This window comes from Diorhabda carinulata, chromosome 11, assembly GCF_026250575.1.
Source record: "Diorhabda carinulata isolate Delta chromosome 11, icDioCari1.1, whole genome shotgun sequence".
NCBI lineage: Eukaryota > Metazoa > Arthropoda > Insecta > Coleoptera > Chrysomelidae > Diorhabda > Diorhabda carinulata.
The window spans coordinates 1155992-1182824 of NC_079470.1; positions in this window are offsets into that span (position 1 = coordinate 1155992).

Consider the following 26833-nt stretch of genomic DNA (forward strand, 5'->3'; position numbering starts at 1 on the left):
ACTCACTCAAATATATGAGAAATGTTGAAATTCGACTTTAAATTAGGAAGATAGACTTAGAAAATTTTCACTCAACACAAAGTGACAATCGACCTCAATGGGCTTCAATGGATGTTAATCGACGATATCTGACAAAGTTAGACGCAAACTCACTCAAATATATGAGAAATGTTGAAATTCGACTTCAAATTAGGAAGATAGACTTAGAAAATTTTCACTCAACACAAAGTGACAATCGACCTCAATGGGCTTCAATGGATGTTAATCGACGATATCTGACAAAGTTAGATGCAAACTCACTCAAATATATGAGAAATGTTGAAATTCGACTTTAAATTAGGAAGATAGACTTAGAAAATTTTCACTCAACACAAAGTGACAATCGACCTCAATGGGCTTCAATGGATGTTAATCGACGATATCTGACAAAGTTAGATGCAAACTCACTCGAATATATTAGAAATGTTGAAATTCGACCTCAAATTAGGAAGATAGACTTAGAAAATTTTCACTCAACACAAAGTGACAATCGACCTCAATGGGCTTCAATCAATGTTAATCGACGATATCTGACAAAGTTAGATGCAAACTCACTCAAATATATTAGAAATGTTGAAATTCGACTTCAAATTAGGAAGATAGACTTAGAAAATTTTCACTCAACACAAAGTGACAATCGACCTCAATGGGCTTCAATGGATGTTAATCGACGATATCTGACAAAATTAGACGCAAACTCACTCAAATATATGAGAAATGTTGAAATTCGACTTTAAATTAGGAAGATAGACTTAGAAAATTTTCACTCAACACAAAGTGACAATCGACCTCAATGGGCTTCAATCAATGTTAATCGACGATATCTGACAAAGTTAGACGCAAACTCACTCAAATATATGAGAAATGTTGAAATTCGACTTTAAATTAGGAAGATAGACTTAGAAAATTTTCACTCAACACAAAGTGACAATCGACCTCAATGGGCTTCAATGGATGTTAATCGACGATATCTGACAAAGTTAGATGCAAACTCACTCAAATATATGAGAAATGTTGAAATTCGACTTTAAATTAGGAAGATAGACTTAGAAAATTTTCACTCAACACAAAGTGACAATCGACCTCAATGGGCTTCAATGGATGTTAATCGACGATATCTGACAAAGTTAGATGCAAACTCACTCAAATATATGAGAAATGTTGAAATTCGACTTTAAATTAGGAAGATAGACTTAGAAAATTTTCACTCAACACAAAGTGACAATCGACCTCAATGGGCTTCAATCAATGTTAATCGACGATATCTGACAAAGTTAGATGCAAACTCACTCAAATATATTAGAAATGTTGAAATTCGACTTCAAATTAGGAAGATAGACTTAGAAAATTTTCACTCAACACAAAGTGACAATCGACCTCAATGGGCTTCAATGGATGTTAATCGACGATATCTGACAAAGTTAGATGCAAACTCACTCAAATATATTAGAAATGTTGAAATTCGACTTCAAATTAGGAAGATAGACTTAGAAAATTTTCACTCAACACAAAGTGACAATCGACCTCAATGGGCTTCAATGGATGTTAATCGACGATATCTGACGAAGTTAGATGCAAACTCACTCAAATATATGAGAAATGTTGAAATTCGACTTTAAATTAGGAAGATAGACTTAGAAAATTTTCACTCAACACAAAGTGACAATCGACCTCAATTGGCTTCAATGGATGTTAATCGACGATATCTGACAAAGTTAGATGCAAACTCACTCAAATATATGAGAAATGTTGAAATTCGACTTTAAATTAGGAAGATAGACTTAGAAAATTTTCACTCAACACAAAGTGACAATCGACCTCAATGGGCTTCAATCAATGTTAATCGACGATATCTGACAAAGTTAGATGCAAACTCACTCAAATATATTAGAAATGTTGAAATTCGACTTCAAATTAGGAAGATAGACTTAGAAAATTTTCACTCAACACAAAGTGACAATCGACCTCAATGGGCTTCAATGGATGTTAATCGACGATATCTGACAAAGTTAGATGCAAACTCACTCAAATATATGAGAAATGTTGAAATTCGACTTTAAATTAGGAAGATAGACTTAGAAAATTTTCACTCAACACAAAGTGACAATCGACCTCAATGGGCTTCAATCAATGTTAATCGACGATATCTGACAAAGTTAGATGCAAACTCACTCAAATATATTAGAAATGTTGAAATTCGACTTCAAATTAGGAAGATAGACTTAGAAAATTTTCACTCAACACAAAGTGACAATCGACCTCAATGGGCTTCAATGGATGTTAATCGACGATATCTGACAAAGTTAGATGCAAACTCACTCAAATATATGAGAAATGTTGAAATTCGACTTTAAATTAGGAAGATAGACTTAGAAAATTTTCACTCAACACAAAGTGACAATCGACCTCAATGGGCTTCAATGGATGTTAATCGACGATATCTGACAAAGTTAGATGCAAACTCACTCGAATATATTAGAAATGTTGAAATTCGACCTCAAATTAGGAAGATAGACTTAGAAAATTTTCACTCAACACAAAGTGACAATCGACCTCAATGGGCTTCAATCAATGTTAATCGACGATATCTGACAAAGTTAGATGCAAACTCACTCAAATATATTAGAAATGTTGAAATTCGACTTCAAATTAGGAAGATAGACTTAGAAAATTTTCACTCAACACAAAGTGACAATCGACCTCAATGGGCTTCAATGGATGTTAATCGACGATATCTGACAAAGTTAGACGCAAACTCACTCAAATATATGAGAAATGTTGAAATTCGACTTTAAATTAGGAAGATAGACTTAGAAAATTTTCACTCAACACAAAGTGACAATCGACCTCAATGGGCTTCAATCAATGTTAATCGACGATATCTGACAAAGTTAGACGCAAACTCACTCAAATATATGAGAAATGTTGAAATTCGACTTTAAATTAGGAAGATAGACTTAGAAAATTTTCACTCAACACAAAGTGACAATCGACCTCAATGGGCTTCAATGGATGTTAATCGACGATATCTGACAAAGTTAGATGCAAACTCACTCAAATATATGAGAAATGTTGAAATTCGACTTTAAATTAGGAAGATAGACTTAGAAAATTTTCACTCAACACAAAGTGACAATCGACCTCAATGGGCTTCAATCAATGTTAATCGACGATATCTGACAAAGTTAGATGCAAACTCACTCAAATATATTAGAAATGTTGAAATTCGACTTCAAATTAGGAAGATAGACTTAGAAAATTTTCACTCAACACAAAGTGACAATCGACCTCAATGGGCTTCAATGGATGTTAATCGACGATATCTGACAAAGTTAGACGCAAACTCACTCAAATATATTAGAAATGTTGAAATTCGACTTCAAATTAGGAAGATAGACTTAGAAAATTTTCACTCAACACAAAGTGACAATCGACCTCAATGGGCTTCAATGGATGTTAATCGACGATATCTGACAAAGTTAGATGCAAACTCACTCAAATATATTAGAAATGTTGAAATTCGACTTCAAATTAGGAAGATAGACTTAGAAAATTTTCACTCAACACAAAGTGACAATCGACCTCAATGGGCTTCAATGGATGTTAATCGACGATATCTGACAAAGTTAGATGCAAACTCACTCAAATATATGAGAAATGTTGAAATTCGACTTTAAATTAGGAAGATAGACTTAGAAAATTTTCACTCAACACAAAGTGACAATCGACCTCAATGGGCTTCAATCAATGTTAATCGACGATATCTGACAAAGTTAGATGCAAACTCACTCAAATATATTAGAAATGTTGAAATTCGACTTCAAATTAGGAAGATAGACTTAGAAAATTTTCACTCAACACAAAGTGACAATCGACCTCAATGGGCTTCAATGGATGTTAATCGACGATATCTGACAAAGTTAGATGCAAACTCACTCAAATATATGAGAAATGTTGAAATTCGACTTTAAATTAGGAAGATAGACTTAGAAAATTTTCACTCAACACAAAGTGACAATCGACCTCAATGGGCTTCAATGGATGTTAATCGACGATATCTGACAAAGTTAGATGCAAACTCACTCGAATATATTAGAAATGTTGAAATTCGACCTCAAATTAGGAAGATAGACTTAGAAAATTTTCACTCAACACAAAGTGACAATCGACCTCAATGGGCTTCAATCAATGTTAATCGACGATATCTGACAAAGTTAGATGCAAACTCACTCAAATATATTAGAAATGTTGAAATTCGACTTCAAATTAGGAAGATAGACTTAGAAAATTTTCACTCAACACAAAGTGACAATCGACCTCAATGGGCTTCAATGGATGTTAATCGACGATATCTGACAAAGTTAGACGCAAACTCACTCAAATATATGAGAAATGTTGAAATTCGACTTTAAATTAGGAAGATAGACTTAGAAAATTTTCACTCAACACAAAGTGACAATCGACCTCAATGGGCTTCAATGGATGTTAATCGACGATATCTGACAAAGTTAGATGCAAACTCACTCAAATATATGAGAAATGTTGAAATTCGACTTTAAATTAGGAAGATAGACTTAGAAAATTTTCACTCAACACAAAGTGACAATCGACCTCAATGGGCTTCAATGGATGTTAATCGACGATATCTGACAAAGTTAGATGCAAACTCACTCAAATATATGAGAAATGTTGAAATTCGACTTTAAATTAGGAAGATAGACTTAGAAAATTTTCACTCAACACAAAGTGACAATCGACCTCAATGGGCTTCAATCAATGTTAATCGACGATATCTGACAAAGTTAGATGCAAACTCACTCAAATATATTAGAAATGTTGAAATTCGACTTCAAATTAGGAAGATAGACTTAGAAAATTTTCACTCAACACAAAGTGACAATCGACCTCAATGGGCTTCAATGGATGTTAATCGACGATATCTGACAAAGTTAGACGCAAACTCACTCAAATATATTAGAAATGTTGAAATTCGACTTCAAATTAGGAAGATAGACTTAGAAAATTTTCACTCAACACAAAGTGACAATCGACCTCAATGGGCTTCAATGGATGTTAATCGACGATATCTGACAAAGTTAGATGCAAACTCACTCAAATATATTAGAAATGTTGAAATTCGACTTCAAATTAGGAAGATAGACTTAGAAAATTTTCACTCAACACAAAGTGACAATCGACCTCAATGGGCTTCAATGGATGTTAATCGACGATATCTGACAAAGTTAGATGCAAACTCACTCAAATATATGAGAAATGTTGAAATTCGACTTTAAATTAGGAAGATAGACTTAGAAAATTTTCACTCAACACAAAGTGACAATCGACCTCAATGGGCTTCAATCAATGTTAATCGACGATATCTGACAAAGTTAGATGCAAACTCACTCAAATATATTAGAAATGTTGAAATTCGACTTCAAATTAGGAAGATAGACTTAGAAAATTTTCACTCAACACAAAGTGACAATCGACCTCAATGGGCTTCAATGGATGTTAATCGACGATATCTGACAAAGTTAGATGCAAACTCACTCAAATATATGAGAAATGTTGAAATTCGACTTTAAATTAGGAAGATAGACTTAGAAAATTTTCACTCAACACAAAGTGACAATCGACCTCAATGGGCTTCAATGGATGTTAATCGACGATATCTGACAAAGTTAGATGCAAACTCACTCGAATATATTAGAAATGTTGAAATTCGACCTCAAATTAGGAAGATAGACTTAGAAAATTTTCACTCAACACAAAGTGACAATCGACCTCAATGGGCTTCAATCAATGTTAATCGACGATATCTGACAAAGTTAGATGCAAACTCACTCAAATATATTAGAAATGTTGAAATTCGACTTCAAATTAGGAAGATAGACTTAGAAAATTTTCACTCAACACAAAGTGACAATCGACCTCAATGGGCTTCAATGGATGTTAATCGACGATATCTGACAAAGTTAGACGCAAACTCACTCAAATATATGAGAAATGTTGAAATTCGACTTTAAATTAGGAAGATAGACTTAGAAAATTTTCACTCAACACAAAGTGACAATCGACCTCAATGGGCTTCAATGGATGTTAATCGACGATATCTGACAAAGTTAGATGCAAACTCACTCAAATATATGAGAAATGTTGAAATTCGACTTTAAATTAGGAAGATAGACTTAGAAAATTTTCACTCAACACAAAGTGACAATCGACCTCAATGGGCTTCAATGGATGTTAATCGACGATATCTGACAAAGTTAGATGCAAACTCACTCAAATATATGAGAAATGTTGAAATTCGACTTTAAATTAGGAAGATAGACTTAGAAAATTTTCACTCAACACAAAGTGACAATCGACCTCAATGGGCTTCAATCAATGTTAATCGACGATATCTGACAAAGTTAGATGCAAACTCACTCAAATATATTAGAAATGTTGAAATTCGACTTCAAATTAGGAAGATAGACTTAGAAAATTTTCACTCAACACAAAGTGACAATCGACCTCAATGGGCTTCAATGGATGTTAATCGACGATATCTGACAAAGTTAGATGCAAACTCACTCAAATATATGAGAAATGTTGAAATTCGACTTTAAATTAGGAAGATAGACTTAGAAAATTTTCACTCAACACAAAGTGACAATCGACCTCAATGGGCTTCAATCAATGTTAATCGACGATATCTGACAAAGTTAGATGCAAACTCACTCAAATATATTAGAAATGTTGAAATTCGACTTCAAATTAGGAAGATAGACTTAGAAAATTTTCACTCAACACAAAGTGACAATCGACCTCAATGGGCTTCAATGGATGTTAATCGACGATATCTGACAAAGTTAGATGCAAACTCACTCAAATATATGAGAAATGTTGAAATTCGACTTTAAATTAGGAAGATAGACTTAGAAAATTTTCACTCAACACAAAGTGACAATCGACCTCAATGGGCTTCAATGGATGTTAATCGACGATATCTGACAAAGTTAGACGCAAACTCACTCAAATATATGAGAAATGTTGAAATTCGACTTTAAATTAGGAAGATAGACTTAGAAAATTTTCACTCAACACAAAGTGACAATCGACCTCAATGGGCTTCAATCAATGTTAATCGACGATATCTGACAAAGTTAGATGCAAACTCACTCAAATATATTAGAAATGTTGAAATTCGACTTCAAATTAGGAAGATAGACTTAGAAAATTTTCACTCAACACAAAGTGACAATCGACCTCAATGGGCTTCAATGGATGTTAATCGACGATATCTGACAAAGTTAGATGCAAACTCACTCAAATATATGAGAAATGTTGAAATTCGACTTTAAATTAGGAAGATAGACTTAGAAAATTTTCACTCAACACAAAGTGACAATCGACCTCAATGGGCTTCAATCAATGTTAATCGACGATATCTGACAAAGTTAGATGCAAACTCACTCAAATATATTAGAAATGTTGAAATTCGACTTCAAATTAGGAAGATAGACTTAGAAAATTTTCACTCAACACAAAGTGACAATCGACCTCAATGGGCTTCAATGGATGTTAATCGACGATATCTGACAAAGTTAGATGCAAACTCACTCAAATATATGAGAAATGTTGAAATTCGACTTTAAATTAGGAAGATAGACTTAGAAAATTTTCACTCAACACAAAGTGACAATCGACCTCAATGGGCTTCAATTAATGTTAATCGACGATATCTGACAAAGTTAGATGCAAACTCACTCAAATATATGAGAAATGTTGAAATTCGACTTTAAATTAGGAAGATAGACTTAGAAAATTTTCACTCAACACAAAGTGACAATCGACCTCAATGGGCTTCAATCAATGTTAATCGACGATATCTGACAAAGTTAGATGCAAACTCACTCAAATATATTAGAAATGTTGAAATTCGACTTTAAATTAGGAAGATAGACTTAGAAAATTTTCACTCAACACAAAGTGACAATCGACCTCAATGGGCTTCAATGGATGTTAATCGACGATATCTGACAAAGTTAGATGCAAACTCACTCAAATATATTAGAAATGTTGAAATTCGACTTCAAATTAGGAAGATAGACTTAGAAAATTTTCACTCATTACAAAGTGACAATCGACCTCAATGGGCTTCAATGGATGTTAATCGACGATATCTGACAAAGTTAGACGCAAACTCACTCAAATATATGAGAAATGTTGAAATTCGACTTTAAATTAGGAAGATAGACTTAGAAAATTTTCACTCAACACAAAGTGACAATCGACCTCAATGGGCTTCAATCAATGTTAATCGACGATATCTGACAAAGTTAGATGCAAACTCACTCAAATATATTAGAAATGTTGAAATTCGACTTCAAATTAGGAAGATAGACTTAGAAAATTTTCACTCAACACAAAGTGACAATCGACCTCAATGGGCTTCAATGGATGTTAATCGACGATATCTGACAAAGTTAGATGCAAACTCACTCAAATATATTAGAAATGTTGAAATTCGACTTCAAATTAGGAAGATAGATTTAGAAAATTTTCACTCAACACAAAGTGACAATCGACCTCAATGGGCTTCAATCAATGTTAATCGACGATATCTGACAAAGTTAGATGCAAACTCACTCAAATATATGAGAAATGTTGAAATTCGACTTTAAATTAGGAAGATAGACTTAGAAAATTTTCACTCAACACAAAGTGACAATCGACCTCAATGGGCTTCAATCAATGTTAATCGACGATATCTGACAAAGTTAGATGCAAACTCACTCAAATATATTAGAAATGTTGAAATTCGACTTCAAATTAGGAAGATAGACTTAGAAAATTTTCACTCAACACAAAGTGACAATCGACCTCAATGGGCTTCAATGGATGTTAATCGACGATATCTGACAAAGTTAGACGCAAACTCACTCAAATATATGAGAAATGTTGAAATTCGACTTTAAATTAGGAAGATAGACTTAGAAAATTTTCACTCAACACAAAGTGACAATCGACCTCAATGGGCTTCAATCAATGTTAATCGACGATATCTGACAAAGTTAGACGCAAACTCACTCAAATATATGAGAAATGTTGAAATTCGACTTTAAATTAGGAAGATAGACTTAGAAAATTTTCACTCAACACAAAGTGACAATCGACCTCAATGGGCTTCAATGGATGTTAATCGACGATATCTGACAAAGTTAGATGCAAACTCACTCAAATATATGAGAAATGTTGAAATTCGACTTTAAATTAGGAAGATAGACTTAGAAAATTTTCACTCAACACAAAGTGACAATCGACCTCAATGGGCTTCAATGGATGTTAATCGACGATATCTGACAAAGTTAGATGCAAACTCACTCAAATATATGAGAAATGTTGAAATTCGACTTCAAATTAGGAAGATAGACTTAGAAAATTTTCACTCAACACAAAGTGACAATCGACCTCAATGGGCTTCAATCAATGTTAATCGACGATATCTGACAAAGTTAGATGCAAACTCACTCGAATATATTAGAAATGTTGAAATTCGACTTCAAATTAGGAAGATAGACTTAGAAAATTTTCACTCAACACAAAGTGACAATCGACCTCAATGGGCTTCAATGGATGTTAATCGACGATATCTCACAAAGTTAGACGCAAACTCACTCAAATATATGAGAAATGTTGAAATTCGACTTTAAATTAGGAAGATAGACTTAGAAAATTTTCACTCAACACAAAGTGACAATCGACCTCAATGGGCTTCAATCAATGTTAATCGACGATATCTGACAAAGTTAGACGCCATCTCACTCAAATATATGAGAAATGTTGAAATTCGACTTTAAATTAGGAAGATAGACTTAGAAAATTTTCACTCAACACAAAGTGACAATCGACCTCAATGGGCTTCAATGGATGTTAATCGACGATATCTGACAAAGTTAGATGCAAACTCACTCAAATATATGAGAAATGTTGAAATTCGACTTTAAATTAGGAAGATAGACTTAGAAAATTTTCACTCAACACAAAGTGACAATCGACCTCAATGGGCTTCAATCAATGTTAATCGACGATATCTGACAAAGTTAGATGCAAACTCACTCGAATATATTAGAAATGTTGAAATTCGACTTCAAATTAGGAAGATAGACTTAGAAAATTTTCACTCAACACAAAGTGACAATCGACCTCAATGGGCTTCAATGGATGTTAATCGACGATATCTCACAAAGTTAGACGCAAACTCACTCAAATATATGAGAAATGTTGAAATTCGACTTTAAATTAGGAAGATAGACTTAGAAAATTCTCACTCAACACAAAGTGACAATCGACCTCAATGGGCTTCAATCAATGTTAATCGACGATATCTGACAAAGTTAGATGCAAACTCACTCAAATATATTAGAAATGTTGAAATTCGACTTCAAATTAGGAAGATAGACTTAGAAAATTTTCACTCAACACAAAGTGACAATCGACCTCAATGGGCTTCAATGGATGTTAATCGACGATATCTGACAAAGTTAGACGCAAACTCACTCAAATATATGAGAAATGTTGAAATTCGACTTTAAATTAGGAAGATAGACTTAGAAAATTTTCACTCAACACAAAGTGACAATCGACCTCAATGGGCTTCAATGGATGTTAATCGACGATATCTCACAAAGTTAGACGCAAACTCACTCAAATATATGAGAAATGTTGAAATTCGACTTTAAATTAGGAAGATAGACTTAGAAAATTCTCACTCAACACAAAGTGACAATCGACCTCAATGGGCTTCAATCAATGTTAATCGACGATATCTGACAAAGTTAGATGCAAACTCACTCAAATATATTAGAAATGTTGATATTCGACTTCAAATTAGGAAGATAGACTTAGAAAATTTTCACTCAACACAAAGTGACAATCGACCTCAATGGGCTTCAATGGATGTTAATCGACGATATCTGACAAAGTTAGACGCAAACTCACTCAAATATATGAGAAATGTTGAAATTCGACTTTAAATTAGGAAGATAGACTTAGAAAATTTTCACTCAACACAAAGTGACAATCGACCTCAATGGGCTTCAATCAATGTTAATCGACGATATCTGACAAAGTTAGACGCAAACTCACTCAAATATATGAGAAATGTTGAAATTCGACTTTAAATTAGGAAGATAGACTTAGAAAATTTTCACTCAACACAAAGTGACAATCGACCTCAATGGGCTTCAATGGATGTTAATCGACGATATCTGACAAAGTTAGATGCAAACTCACTCAAATATATGAGAAATGTTGAAATTCGACTTTAAATTAGGAAGATAGACTTAGAAAATTTTCACTCAACACAAAGTGACAATCGACCTCAATGGGCTTCAATCAATGTTAATCGACGATATCTGACAAAGTTAGATGCAAACTCACTCGAATATATTAGAAATGTTGAAATTCGACTTCAAATTAGGAAGATAGACTTAGAAAATTTTCACTCAACACAAAGTGACAATCGACCTCAATGGGCTTCAATGGATGTTAATCGACGATATCTGACAAAGTTAGACGCAAACTCACTCAAATATATGAGAAATGTTGAAATTCGACTTTAAATTAGGAAGATAGACTTAGAAAATTCTCACTCAACACAAAGTGACAATCGACCTCAATGGGCTTCAATCAATGTTAATCGACGATATCTGACAAAGTTAGATGCAAACTCACTCAAATATATTAGAAATGTTGAAATTCGACTTCAAATTAGGAAGATAGACTTAGAAAATTTTCACTCAACACAAAGTGACAATCGACCTCAATGGGCTTCAATGGATGTTAATCGACGATATCTGACAAAGTTAGACGCAAACTCACTCAAATATATGAGAAATGTTGAAATTCGACTTTAAATTAGGAAGATAGACTTAGAAAATTTTCACTCAACACAAAGTGACAATCGACCTCAATGGGCTTCAATCAATGTTAATCGACGATATCTGACAAAGTTAGACGCAAACTCACTCAAATATATGAGAAATGTTGAAATTCGACTTTAAATTAGGAAGATAGACTTAGAAAATTTTCACTCAACACAAAGTGACAATCGACCTCAATGGGCTTCAATGGATGTTAATCGACGATATCTGACAAAGTTAGATGCAAACTCACTCAAATATATGAGAAATGTTGAAATTCGACTTTAAATTAGGAAGATAGACTTAGAAAATTTTCACTCAACACAAAGTGACAATCGACCTCAATGGGCTTCAATCAATGTTAATCGACGATATCTGACAAAGTTAGATGCAAACTCACTCGAATATATTAGAAATGTTGAAATTCGACTTCAAATTAGGAAGATAGACTTAGAAAATTTTCACTCAACACAAAGTGACAATCGACCTCAATGGGCTTCAATGGATGTTAATCGACGATATCTGACAAAGTTAGACGCAAACTCACTCAAATATATGAGAAATGTTGAAATTCGACTTTAAATTAGGAAGATAGACTTAGAAAATTTTCACTCAACACAAAGTGACAATCGACCTCAATGGGCTTCAATCAATGTTAATCGACGATATCTGACAAAGTTAGACGCAAACTCACTCAAATATATGAGAAATGTTGAAATTCGACTTTAAATTAGGAAGATAAACTTAGAAAATTTTCACTCAACACAAAGTGACAATCGACCTCAATGGGCTTCAATGGATGTTAATCGACGATATCTGACAAAGTTAGACGCAAACTCACTCAAATATATGAGAAATGTTGAAATTCGACTTTAAATTAGGAAGATAGACTTAGAAAATTTTCACTCAACACAAAGTGACAATCGACCTCAATGGGCTTCAATCAATGTTAATCGACGATATCTGACAAAGTTAGATGCAAACTCACTCGAATATATTAGAAATGTTGAAATTCGACCTCAAATTAGGAAGATAGACTTAGAAAATTTTCACTCAACACAAAGTGACAATCGACCTCAATGGGCTTCAATCAATGTTAATCGACGATATCTGACAAAGTTAGATGTAAACTCACTCAAATATATTAGAAATGTTGAAATTCGACTTCAAATTAGGAAGATAGACTTAGAAAATTTTCACTCAACACAAAGTGACAATCGACCTCAATGGGCTTCAATGGATGTTAATCGACGATATCTGACAAAGTTAGACGCAAACTCACTCAAATATATGAGAAATGTTGAAATTCGACTTTAAATTAGGAAGATAGACTTAGAAAATTTTCACTCAACACAAAGTGACAATCGACCTCAATGGGCTTCAATCAATGTTAATCGACGATATCTGACAAAGTTAGACGCAAACTCACTCAAATATATGAGAAATGTTGAAATTCGACTTTAAATTAGGAAGATAAACTTAGAAAATTTTCACTCAACACAAAGTGACAATCGACCTCAATGGGCTTCAATGGATGTTAATCGACGATATCTGACAAAGTTAGACGCAAACTCACTCGAATATATTAGAAATGTTGAAATTCGACCTCAAATTAGGAAGATAGACTTAGAAAATTTTCACTCAACACAAAGTGACAATCGACCTCAATGGGCTTCAATCAATGTTAATCGACGATATCTGACAAAGTTAGATGTAAACTCACTCAAATATATTAGAAATGTTGAAATTCGACTTCAAATTAGGAAGATAGACTTAGAAAATTTTCACTCAACACAAAGTGACAATCGACCTCAATGGGCTTCAATCAATGTTAATCGACGATATCTGACAAAGTTAGATGCAAACTCACTCGAATATATTAGAAATGTTGAAATTCGACTTCAAATTAGGAAGATAGACTTAGAAAATTTTCACTCAACACAAAGTGACAATCGACCTCAATGGGCTTCAATGGATGTTAATCGACGATATCTGACAAAGTTAGACGCAAACTCACTCAAATATATGAGAAATGTTGAAATTCGACTTTAAATTAGGAAGATAGACTTAGAAAATTTTCACTCAACACAAAGTGACAATCGACCTCAATGGGCTTCAATCAATGTTAATCGACGATATCTGACAAAGTTAGACGCAAACTCACTCAAATATATGAGAAATGTTGAAATTCGACTTTAAATTAGGAAGATAAACTTAGAAAATTTTCACTCAACACAAAGTGACAATCGACCTCAATGGGCTTCAATGGATGTTAATCGACGATATCTGACAAAGTTAGACGCAAACTCACTCAAATATATGAGAAATGTTGAAATTCGACTTTAAATTAGGAAGATAGACTTAGAAAATTTTCACTCAACACAAAGTGACAATCGACCTCAATGGGCTTCAATCAATGTTAATCGACGATATCTGACAAAGTTAGATGCAAACTCACTCGAATATATTAGAAATGTTGAAATTCGACCTCAAATTAGGAAGATAGACTTAGAAAATTTTCACTCAACACAAAGTGACAATCGACCTCAATGGGCTTCAATCAATGTTAATCGACGATATCTGACAAAGTTAGATGTAAACTCACTCAAATATATTAGAAATGTTGAAATTCGACTTCAAATTAGGAAGATAGACTTAGAAAATTTTCACTCAACACAAAGTGACAATCGACCTCAATGGGCTTCAATGGATGTTAATCGACGATATCTGACAAAGTTAGACGCAAACTCACTCAAATATATGAGAAATGTTGAAATTCGACTTTAAATTAGGAAGATAGACTTAGAAAATTTTCACTCAACACAAAGTGACAATCGACCTCAATGGGCTTCAATCAATGTTAATCGACGATATCTGACAAAGTTAGACGCAAACTCACTCAAATATATGAGAAATGTTGAAATTCGACTTTAAATTAGGAAGATAAACTTAGAAAATTTTCACTCAACACAAAGTGACAATCGACCTCAATGGGCTTCAATGGATGTTAATCGACGATATCTGACAAAGTTAGACGCAAACTCACTCAAATATATGAGAAATGTTGAAATTCGACTTTAAATTAGGAAGATAGACTTAGAAAATTTTCACTCAACACAAAGTGACAATCGACCTCAATGGGCTTCAATCAATGTTAATCGACGATATCTGACAAAGTTAGACGCAAACTCACTCAAATATATGAGAAATGTTGAAATTCGACCTCAAATTAGGAAGATAGACTTAGAAAATTTTCACTCAACACAAAGTGACAATCGACCTCAATGGGCTTCAATCAATGTTAATCGACGATATCTGACAAAGTTAGATGTAAACTCACTCAAATATATTAGAAATGTTGAAATTCGACTTCAAATTAGGAAGATAGACTTAGAAAATTTTCACTCAACACAAAGTGACAATCGACCTCAATGGGCTTCAATGGATGTTAATCGACGATATCTGACAAAGTTAGACGCAAACTCACTCAAATATATGAGAAATGTTGAAATTCGACTTTAAATTAGGAAGATAGACTTAGAAAATTTTCACTCAACACAAAGTGACAATCGACCTCAATGGGCTTCAATGGATGTTAATCGACGATATCTGACAAAGTTAGATGCAAACTCACTCAAATATATGAGAAATGTTGAAATTCGACTTTAAATTAGGAAGATAGACTTAGAAAATTTTCACTCAATACAAAGTGACAATCGACCTCAATGGGCTTCAATGGATGTTAATCGACGATATCTGACAAAGTTAGACGCAAACTCACTCAAATATATGAGAAATGTTGAAATTCGACTTCAAATTAGGAAGATAGACTTAGAAAATTTTCACTCAACACAAAGTGACAATCGACCTCAATGGGCTTCAATGGATGTTAATCGACGATATCTGACAAAGTTAGACGCAAACTCACTCAAATATATGAGAAATGTTGAAATTCGACTTTAAATTAGGAAGATAGACTTAGAAAATTTTCACTCAACACAAAGTGACAATCGACCTCAATGGGCTTCAATGGATGTTAATCGACGATATCTGACAAAGTTAGACGCAAACTCACTCAAATATATGAGAAATGTTGAAATTCGACTTTAAATTAGGAAGATAGACTTAGAAAATTTTCACTCAACACAAAGTGACAATCGACCTCAATGGGCTTCAATCAATGTTAATCGACGATATCTGACAAAGTTAGACGCAAACTCACTCAAATATATGAGAAATGTTGAAATTCGACTTTAAATTAGGAAGATAGACTTAGAAAATTTTCACTCAACACAAAGTGACAATCGACCTCAATGGGCTTCAATCAATGTTAATCGACGATATCTGACAAAGTTAGACGCAAACTCACTCAAATATATGAGAAATGTTGAAATTCGACTTTAAATTAGGAAGATAAACTTAGAAAATTTTCACTCAACACAAAGTGACAATCGACCTCAATGGGCTTCAATGGATGTTAATCGACGATATCTGACAAAGTTAGACGCAAACTCACTCGAATATATTAGAAATGTTGAAATTCGACCTCAAATTAGGAAGATAGACTTAGAAAATTTTCACTCAACACAAAGTGACAATCGACCTCAATGGGCTTCAATCAATGTTAATCGACGATATCTGACAAAGTTAGATGTAAACTCACTCAAATATATTAGAAATGTTGAAATTCGACTTCAAATTAGGAAGATAGACTTAGAAAATTTTCACTCAACACAAAGTGACAATCGACCTCAATGGGCTTCAATCAATGTTAATCGACGATATCTGACAAAGTTAGATGCAAACTCACTCGAATATATTAGAAATGTTGAAATTCGTCTTCAAATTAGGAAGATAGACTTAGAAAATTTTCACTCAACACAAAGTGACAATCGACCTCAATGGGCTTCAATGGATGTTAATCGACGATATCTGACAAAGTTAGACGCAAACTCACTCAAATATATGAGAAATGTTGAAATTCGACTTTAAATTAGGAAGATAGACTTAGAAAATTTTCACTCAACACAAAGTGACAATCGACCTCAATGGGCTTCAATCAATGTTAATCGACGATATCTGACAAAGTTAGACGCAAACTCACTCAAATATATGAGAAATGTTGAAATTCGACTTTAAATTAGGAAGATAAACTTAGAAAATTTTCACTCAACACAAAGTGACAATCGACCTCAATGGGCTTCAATGGATGTTAATCGACGATATCTGACAAAGTTAGACGCAAACTCACTCAAATATATGAGAAATGTTGAAATTCGACTTTAAATTAGGAAGATAGACTTAGAAAATTTTCACTCAACACAAAGTGACAATCGACCTCAATGGGCTTCAATCAATGTTAATCGACGATATCTGACAAAGTTAGATGCAAACTCACTCGAATATATTAGAAATGTTGAAATTCGACCTCAAATTAGGAAGATAGACTTAGAAAATTTTCACTCAACACAAAGTGACAATCGACCTCAATGGGCTTCAATCAATGTTAATCGACGATATCTGACAAAGTTAGATGTAAACTCACTCAAATATATTAGAAATGTTGAAATTCGACTTCAAATTAGGAAGATAGACTTAGAAAATTTTCACTCAACACAAAGTGACAATCGACCTCAATGGGCTTCAATGGATGTTAATCGACGATATCTGACAAAGTTAGACGCAAACTCACTCAAATATATGAGAAATGTTGAAATTCGACTTTAAATTAGGAAGATAGACTTAGAAAATTTTCACTCAACACAAAGTGACAATCGACCTCAATGGGCTTCAATCAATGTTAATCGACGATATCTGACAAAGTTAGACGCAAACTCACTCAAATATATGAGAAATGTTGAAATTCGACTTTAAATTAGGAAGATAAACTTAGAAAATTTTCACTCAACACAAAGTGACAATCGACCTCAATGGGCTTCAATGGATGTTAATCGACGATATCTGACAAAGTTAGACGCAAACTCACTCAAATATATGAGAAATGTTGAAATTCGACTTTAAATTAGGAAGATAGACTTAGAAAATTTTCACTCAACACAAAGTGACAATCGACCTCAATGGGCTTCAATCAATGTTAATCGACGATATCTGACAAAGTTAGACGCAAACTCACTCAAATATATGAGAAATGTTGAAATTCGACCTCAAATTAGGAAGATAGACTTAGAAAATTTTCACTCAACACAAAGTGACAATCGACCTCAATGGGCTTCAATCAATGTTAATCGACGATATCTGACAAAGTTAGATGTAAACTCACTCAAATATATTAGAAATGTTGAAATTCGACTTCAAATTAGGAAGATAGACTTAGAAAATTTTCACTCAACACAAAGTGACAATCGACCTCAATGGGCTTCAATGGATGTTAATCGACGATATCTGACAAAGTTAGACGCAAACTCACTCAAATATATGAGAAATGTTGAAATTCGACTTTAAATTAGGAAGATAGACTTAGAAAATTTTCACTCAACACAAAGTGACAATCGACCTCAATGGGCTTCAATGGATGTTAATCGACGATATCTGACAAAGTTAGATGCAAACTCACTCAAATATATGAGAAATGTTGAAATTCGACTTTAAATTAGGAAGATAGACTTAGAAAATTTTCACTCAATACAAAGTGACAATCGACCTCAATGGGCTTCAATGGATGTTAATCGACGATATCTGACAAAGTTAGACGCAAACTCACTCAAATATATGAGAAATGTTGAAATTCGACTTCAAATTAGGAAGATAGACTTAGAAAATTTTCACTCAACACAAAGTGACAATCGACCTCAATGGGCTTCAATGGATGTTAATCGACGATATCTGACAAAGTTAGACGCAAACTCACTCAAATATATGAGAAATGTTGAAATTCGACTTTAAATTAGGAAGATAGACTTAGAAAATTTTCACTCAACACAAAGTGACAATCGACCTCAATGGGCTTCAATGGATGTTAATCGACGATATCTGACAAAGTTAGATGCAAACTCACTCAAATATATGAGAAATGTTGAAATTCGACTTTAAATTAGGAAGATAGACTTAGAAAATTTTCACTCAATACAAAGTGACAATCGACCTCAATGGGCTTCAATGGATGTTAATCGACGATATCTGACAAAGTTAGACGCAAACTCACTCAAATATATGAGAAATGTTGAAATTCGACTTCAAATTAGGAAGATAGACTTAGAAAATTTTCACTCAACACAAAGTGACAATCGACCTCAATGGGCTTCAATCAATGTTAATCGACGATATCTGACAAAGTTAGACGCAAACTCACTCAAATATATGAGAAATGTTGAAATTCGACTTTAAATTAGGAAGATAAACTTAGAAAATTTTCACTCAACACAAAGTGACAATCGACCTCAATGGGCTTCAATGGATGTTAATCGACGATATCTGACAAAGTTAGACGCAAACTCACTCAAATATATGAGAAATGTTGAAATTCGACTTTAAATTAGGAAGATAGACTTAGAAAATTTTCACTCAACACAAAGTGACAATCGACCTCAATGGGCTTCAATCAATGTTAATCGACGATATCTGACAAAGTTAGACGCAAACTCACTCAAATATATGAGAAATGTTGAAATTCGACCTCAAATTAGGAAGATAGACTTAGAAAATTTTCACTCAACACAAAGTGACAATCGACCTCAATGGGCTTCAATCAATGTTAATCGACGATATCTGACAAAGTTAGATGTAAACTCACTCAAATATATTAGAAATGTTGAAATTCGACTTCAAATTAGGAAGATAGACTTAGAAAATTTTCACTCAACACAAAGTGACAATCGACCTCAATGGGCTTCAATGGATGTTAATCGACGATATCTGACAAAGTTAGACGCAAACTCACTCAAATATATGAGAAATGTTGAAATTCGACTTTAAATTAGGAAGATAGACTTAGAAAATTTTCACTCAACACAAAGTGACAATCGACCTCAATGGGCTTCAATGGATGTTAATCGACGATATCTGACAAAGTTAGATGCAAACTCACTCAAATATATGAGAAATGTTGAAATTCGACTTTAAATTAGGAAGATAGACTTAGAAAATTTTCACTCAATACAAAGTGACAATCGACCTCAATGGGCTTCAATGGATGTTAATCGACGATATCTGACAAAGTTAGACGCAAACTCACTCAAATATATGAGAAATGTTGAAATTCGACTTCAAATTAGGAAGATAGACTTAGAAAATTTTCACTCAACACAAAGTGACAATCGACCTCAATGGGCTTCAATGGATGTTAATCGACGATATCTGACAAAGTTAGACGCAAACTCACTCAAATATATGAGAAATGTTGAAATTCGACTTTAAATTAGGAAGATAGACTTAGAAAATTTTCACTCAACACAAAGTGACAATCGACCTCAATGGGCTTCAATGGATGTTAATCGACGATATCTGACAAAGTTAGATGCAAACTCACTCAAATATATGAGAAATGTTGAAATTCGACTTTAAATTAGGAAGATAGACTTAGAAAATTTTCACTCAATACAAAGTGACAATCGACCTCAATGGGCTTCAATGGATGTTAATCGACGATATCTGACAAAGTTAGACGCAAACTCACTCAAATATATGAGAAATGTTGAAATTCGACTTCAAATTAGGAAGATAGACTTAGAAAATTTTCACTCAACACAAAGTGACAATCGACCTCAATGGGCTTCAATCAATGTTAATCGACGATATCTGACAAAGTTAGACGCAAACTCACTCAAATATATGAGAAATGTTGAAATTCGACTTTAAATTAGGAAGATAGACTTAGAAAATTTTCACTCAACACAAAGTGACAATCGACCTCAATGGGCTTCAATGGATGTTAATCGACGATATCTGACAAAGTTAGATGCAAACTCACTCAAATATATGAGAAATGTTGAAATTCGACTTTAAATTAGGAAGATAGACTTAGAAAATTTTCACTCAACACAAAGTGACAATCGACCTCAATGGGCTTCAATCAATGTTAATCGACGATATCTGACAAAGTTAGATGCAAACTCACTCGAATATATTAGAAATGTTGAAATTCGACCTCAAATTAGGAAGATAGACTTAGAAAATTTTCACTCAACACAAAGTGACAATCGACCTCAATGGGCTTCAATCAATGTTAATCGACGATATCTGACAAAGTTAGATGCAAACTCACTCAAATATATTAGAAATGTTGAAATTCGACTTCAAATTAGGAAGATAGACTTAGAAAATTCTCACTCAACACAAAGTGACAATCGACCTCAATGGGCTTCAATCAATGTTAATCGACGATATCTGACAAAGTTAGATGCAAACTCACTCAAATATATTAGAAATGTTGAAATTCGACTTCAAATTAGGAAGATAGACTTAGAAAATTTTCACTCAACACAAAGTGACAATCGACCTCAATGGGCTTCAATGGATGTTAATCGACGATATCTGACAAAGTTAGACGCAAACTCACTCAAATATATGAGAAATGTTGAAATTCGACTTTAAATTAGGAAGATAGACTTAGAAAATTTTCACTCAACACAAAGTGACAATCGACCTCAATGGGCTTCAATGGATGTTAATCGACGATATCTGACAAAGTTAGACGCAAACTCACTCAAATATATGAGAAATAATGAAATTCGACTTTAAATTAGGAAGATAGACTTAGAAAATTTTCACTCAACACAAAGTGACAATCGACCTCAATGGGCTTCAATCAATGTTAATCGACGATATCTGACAAAGTTAGACGCCATCTCACTCAAATATATGAGAAATGTTGAAATTCGACTTTAAATTAGGAAGATAGACTTAGAAAATTTTCACTCAACACAAAGTGACAATCGACCTCAATGGGCTTCAATGGATGTTAATCGACGATATCTGACAAAGTTAGATGCAAACTCACTCAAATATATGAGAAATGTTGAAATTCGACTTTAAATTAGGAAGATAGACTTAGAAAATTTTCACTCAACACAAAGTGACAATCGACCTCAATGGGCTTCAATCAATGTTAATCGACGATATCTGACAAAGTTAGATGCAAACTCACTCGAATATATTAGAAATGTTGAAATTCGACTTCAAATTAGGAAGATAGACTTAGAAAATTTTCACTCAACACAAAGTGACAATCGACCTCAATGGGCTTCAATGGATGTTAATCGACGATATCTCACGAAGTTAGACGCAAACTCACTCAAATATATGAGAAATGTTGAAATTCGACTTTAAATTAGGAAGATAGACTTAGAAAATTCTCACTCAACACAAAGTGACAATCGACCTCAATGGGCTTCAATCAATGTTAATCGACGATATCTGACAAAGTTAGATGCAAACTCACTCAAATATATTAGAAATGTTGAAATTCGACTTCAAATTAGGAAGATAGACTTAGAAAATTTTCACTCAACACAAAGTGACAATCGACCTCAATGGGCTTCAATGGATGTTAATCGACGATATCTGACAAAGTTAGACGCAAACTCACTCAAATATATGAGAAATGTTGAAATTCGACTTTAAATTAGGAAGATAGACTTAGAAAATTTTCACTCAACACAAAGTGACAATCGACCTCAATGGGCTTCAATCAATGTTAATCGACGATATCTGACAAAGTTAGACGCAAACTCACTCAAATATATGAGAAATGTTGAAATTCGACTTCAAATTAGGAAGATAGACTTAGAAAATTTTCACTCAACACAAAGTGACAATCGACCTCAATGGGCTTCAATGGATGTTAATCGACGATATCTCACGAAGTTAGACGCAAACTCACTCAAATATATGAGAAATGTTGAAATTCGACTTTAAATTAGGAAGATAGACTTAGAAAATTCTCACTCAACACAAAGTGACAATCGACCTCAATGGGCTTCAATCAATGTTAATCGACGATATCTGACAAAGTTAGATGCAAACTCACTCAAATATATTAGAAATGTTGAAATTCGACTTCAAATTAGGAAGATAGACTTAGAAAATTTTCACTCAACACAAAGTGACAATCGACCTCAATGGGCTTCAATGGATGTTAATCGACGATATCTGACAAAGTTAGACGCAAACTCACTCAAATATATGAGAAATGTTGAAATTCGACTTTAAATTAGGAAGATAGACTTAGAAAATTTTCACTCAACACAAAGTGACAATCGACCTCAATGGGCTTCAATCAATGTTAATCGACGATATCTGACAAAGTTAGACGCAAACTCACTCAAATATATGAGAAATGTTGAAATTCGACTTTAAATTAGGAAGATAGACTTAGAAAATTTTCACTCAACACAAAGTGACAATCGACCTCAATGGGCTTCAATGGATGTTAATCGACGATATCTGACAGAGTTAGATGCAAACTCACTCAAATATATGAGAAATGTTGAAATTCGACTTTAAATTAGGAAGATAGACTTAGAAAATTTTCACTCAACACAAAGTGACAATCGACCTCAATGGGCTTCAATGGATGTTAATCGACGATATCTGACAAAGTTAGACGCAAACTCACTCAAATATATGAGAAATGTTGAAATTCGACTTTAAATTAGGAAGATAGACTTAGAAAATTTTCACTCAACACAAAGTGACAATCGACCTCAATGGGCTTCAATGGATGTTAATCGACGATATCTGACAAAGTTAGATGCAAACTCACTCAAATATATGAGAAATGTTGAAATTCGACTTCAAATTAGGAAGATAGACTTAGAAAATTTTCACTCAACACAAAGTGACAATCGACCTCAATGGGCTTCAATGGATGTTAATCGACGATATCTGACAAAGTTAGACGCAAACTCACTCAAATATATGAGAAATGTTGAAATTCGACTTCAAATTAGGAAGATAGACTTAGAAAATTTTCACTCAACACAAAGTGACAATCGACCTCAATGGGCTTCAATGGATGTTAATCGACGATATCTGACAAAGTTAGATGCAAACTCACTCAAATATATGAGAAATGTTGAAATTCGACTTTAAATTAGGAAGATAGACTTAGAAAATTTTCACTCAACACAAAGTGACAATCGACCTCAATGGGCTTCAATGGATGTTAATCGACGATATCTGACAAAGTTAGACGCAAACTCACTCAAATATATGAGAAATGTTGAAATTCGACTTTAAATTAGGAAGATAGACTTAGAAAATTTTCACTCAACACAAAGTGACAATCGACCTCAATGGGCTTCAATGGATGTTAATCGACGATATCTGACAAAGTTAGACGCAAACTCACTCAAATATATGAGAAATGTTGAAATTCGACTTTAAATTAGGAAGATAGACTTAGAAAATTTTCACTCAACACAAAGTGACAATCGACCTCAATGGGCTTCAATGGATGTTAATCGACGATATCTGACAAAGTTAGATGCAAACTCACTCAAATATATGAGAAATGTTGAAATTCGACTTTAAATTAGGAAGATAGACTTAGAAAATTTTCACTCAACACAAAGTGACAATCGACCTCAATGGGCTTCAATCAATGTTAATCGACGATATCTGACAAAGTTAGATGCAAACTCACTCGAATATATTAGAAATGTTGAAATTCGACTTCAAATTAGGAAGATAGACTTAGAAAATTTTCACTCAACACAAAGTGACAATCGACCTCAATGGGCTTCAATGGATGTTAATCGACGATATCTGACAAAGTTAGACGCAAACTCACTCAAATATATGAAAAATGTTGAAATTCGACTTTAAATTAGGAAGATAGACGTAGAAAATTTTCATTCAACACAAAGTGACAATCGACCTCAATGGGCTTCAATCAATGTTAATCGACGATATCTGACAAAGTTAGATGCAAACTCACTCAAATATATTAGAAATGTTGAAATTCGACTTCAAATTAGGAAGATAGACTTAGAAAATTTTCACTCAACACAAAGTGACAATCGACCTCAATGGGCTTCAATGGATGTTAATCGACGATATCTGACAAAGTTAGACGCAAACTCACTCAAATATATGAGAAATGTTGAAATTCGACTTTAAATTAGGAAGATAGGCTTAGAAAATTTTCACTCAACACAAAGTGACAATCGACCTCAATGGGCTTCAATCAATGTTAATCGACGATATCTGACAAAGTTAGATGCAAACTCACTCAAATATATTAGAAATGTTGAAATTCGACTTCAAATTAGGAAGATAGACTTAGAAAATTTTCACTCAACACAAAGTGACAATCGACCTCAATGGGCTTCAATGGATGTTAATCGACGATATCTGACAAAGTTAGATGCAAACTCACTCGAATATATGAGAAATGTTGAAATTCGACTTTAAATTAGGAAGATAGACTTAGAAAATTTTCACTCAACACAAAGTGACAATCGACCTCAATGGGCTTCAATCAATGTTAATCGACGATATCTGACAAAGTTAGATGCAAACTCACTCAAATATATTAGAAATGTTGAAATTCGACTTCAAATTAGGAAGATAGACTTAGAAAATTTTCACTCATTACAAAGTGACAATCGACCTCAATGGGCTTCAATGGATGTTAATCGACGATATCTGACAAAGTTAGATGCAAACTCACTCAAATATATGAGAAATGTTGAAATTCGACTTTAAATTAGGAAGATAGACTTAGAAAATTTTCACTCAACACAAAGTGACAATCGACCTCAATGGGCTTCAATGGATGTTAATCGACGATATCTGACAAAGTTAGATGCAAACTCACTCAAATATATGAGAAATGTTGAAATTCGACTTTAAATTAGGAAGATAGACTTAGAAAATTTTCACTCAACACAAAGTGACAATCGACCTCAATGGGCTTCAATGGATGTTAATCGACGATATCTGACAAAGTTAGACGCAAACTCACTCAAATATATGAGAAATGTTGAAATTCGACTTTAAATTAGGAAGATAGACTTAGAAAATTTTCACTCAACACAAAGTGACAATCGACCTCAATGGGCTTCAATCAATGTTAATCGACGATATCTGACAAAGTTAGACGCAAACTCACTCAAATATATGAGAAATGTTGAAATTCGACTTTAAATTAGGAAGATAGACTTAGAAAATTTTCACTCAACACAAAGTGACAATCGACCTCAATGGGCTTCAATGGATGTTAATCGACGATATCTGACAAAGTTAGATGCAAACTCACTCAAATATATGAGAAATGTTGAAATTCGACTTTAAATTAGGAAGATAGACTTAGAAAATTTTCACTCAACACAAAGTGACAATCGACCTCAATGGGCTTCAATGGATGTTAATCGACGATATCTGACAAAGTTAGACGCAAACTCACTCAAATATATGAGAAATGTTGAAATTCGACTTTAAATTAGGAAGATAGACTTAGAAAATTTTCACTCAACACAAAGTGACAATCGACCTCAATGGGCTTCAATGGATGTTAATCGACGATATCTGACAAAGTTAGATGCAAACTCACTCAAATATATGAGAAATGTTGAAATTCGACTTTAAATTAGGAAGATAGACTTAGAAAATTTTCACTCAACACAAAGTGACAATCGACCTCAATGGGCTTCAATGGATGTTAATCGACGATATCTGACAAAGTTAGATGCAAACTCACTCAAATATATTAGAAATGTTGAAATTCGACTTCAAATTAGGAAGATAGACTTAGAAAATTTTCACTCATTACAAAGTGACAATCGACCTCAATGGGCTTCAATGGATGTTAATCGACGATATCTGACAAAGTTAGATGCAAACTCACTCAAATATATGAGAAATGTTGAAATTCGACTTTAAATTAGGAAGATAGACTTAGAAAATTTTCACTCAACACA